Here is a 1,887-nt window from a genome sequence, read left to right as displayed (position 1 = left end):
GCCAGCCGTACCTGAATTAATTTCTAAAAAAGTTTTAAATTCTTGAGAGAAGTATTTTACAAATTTACTATCTTTCATCAGGAAGGGGTCAATACGCCAATGCCGGGGGCATGTCTCATTGTTCCTCGCCTTGATTTCCATATATACAGCAGTGTGATCAGAAATTGCTATACAGCCTATTTTACAGGATGATATGGAATTTTTAAAAATCGAGGGGGCAAAAAACATATCAATTCTGGCATGGCATTTATGTGGATTGGAGTAAAAAGAAAAATCTCTGCCCTGTGGATGAAGGCATCTCCATACATCTACTAGTCCAAATTCTTTGTTCAAATCCACCAATTGTCCAGATCTGGGAAATACTCCTGCAGTACTCTTGGGAATCCTATCTATTTCCGGATCCATAATACAGTTAAAATCTCCCCTTATAATTATATGACGAGCACCGAGAGCCATCAATTTGGAGAAGGCTTCCATTATAAATTTAAAAGGATGGGCCGGGGGACAATACAGATTTAAGATCCCATATTCCTCTCCATTTATAAGGGCTTTAATTAGATTATATTGTCCAGATTCGTCTTTTATCTGATTTAGGATTTTGAAAGGGAAATTCTTCCGAATAAGAATAACAACTCCCCTACTTTTTGAGCTGAAGGAAGAAAAAAAGGCCTGATCAAATCCATCCTGTCGTAATTTCAAGTGTTCTTTATCCAATAAGTGTGTCTCCTGTCGGAGAGCTATATCAACCCTTTCTTTCTTGAGGTTTGATAATATTTTCTTCCTTTTGCTTGGTGAATTACTCCCCTTGACATTCCAGGTGCACCATTTAATCGAATAACTCACCATAATCGTCCAGGCAAGTCCAAGACCCCTCACAAGAAGAAACCCTATCCAGAACATCCCGAGCATAGAACATATAAAATTCACAAAAATAAAGGTTCTTTAATACACTCACATCAATATAATAAAAAACTATTTTGAAATAGAAAAAATATAAAACATATTTAAATGGAGATTTTCCACCTTGTTCCCCAGGGCATCACTTCCTTTCCAAATGCCCATCATATCCTCTCCCCACCAGTGCCCAACCCTTGACTCAGGTGCCCTACGATAAAATAAAGAAAATTCAAATATACTACAGAGCTTGAGTTAACAGTGAGCACCCTACCCCCACCCATACCAACACCTGAGTATATTTGGTGATGTTAATACCATATATGAACATATATAACTATAAAATTACAGTCTCAACAAATAATAATTAAATATAGTAATGCAAAATAACAGGGGAAAACACCCCTGCTCTTAAAAACAGAGATAAAATAGGATAAGGTAACCATCTCCCCCCACCTACATTAGGGCGGCACGGTGGCACAGTGGGCGGCACGGTGGCACAGTGGTTAGCACTGCTGCCTCGCAGCGCCAGAGATCCGGGTTCAATTCCCGCCTCAGGCGACTGACTGTGTGGAGTTTGCACATTCTCCCCGTGTCTGCGTGGGTTTCCTCCGGGTGCTCCGGTTTCCTCCCACAGGCCAAAGATGTGCAGGTCAGGTGAATTGGCCATGCTAAATTGCCCATAGTGTTAGGTAAGGGGTAAATGTAGGGGTAGGGGTATGGGTGGTTTGCGCTTCGGCGGGGCGGTGTGGACTTGTTGGGCCGAAGGGCCTGTTTCCACACTGTAAAGTAATCTAATCTAATCTAATCTAATCTAATCTAATCTAAACTAGACTACCCAGCCTATATATATCTATTTTTCAAAAAAGAGGGGGAAAATTACAAAGTAAAGAACAAATAAATAAACCCCTCTCCCCACCCCCTGGAGATAATATTTCCGCCACCTCCAAACGGACCCCACCACCAAGGATATATTTCCCTCCCCTCCCCTAT

The sequence above is a fragment of the Chiloscyllium plagiosum genome, chromosome 42 (assembly GCF_004010195.1).
Source record: "Chiloscyllium plagiosum isolate BGI_BamShark_2017 chromosome 42, ASM401019v2, whole genome shotgun sequence".
Lineage (NCBI taxonomy): Eukaryota > Metazoa > Chordata > Chondrichthyes > Orectolobiformes > Hemiscylliidae > Chiloscyllium > Chiloscyllium plagiosum.
This window is presented reverse-complemented; position numbering follows the sequence as displayed.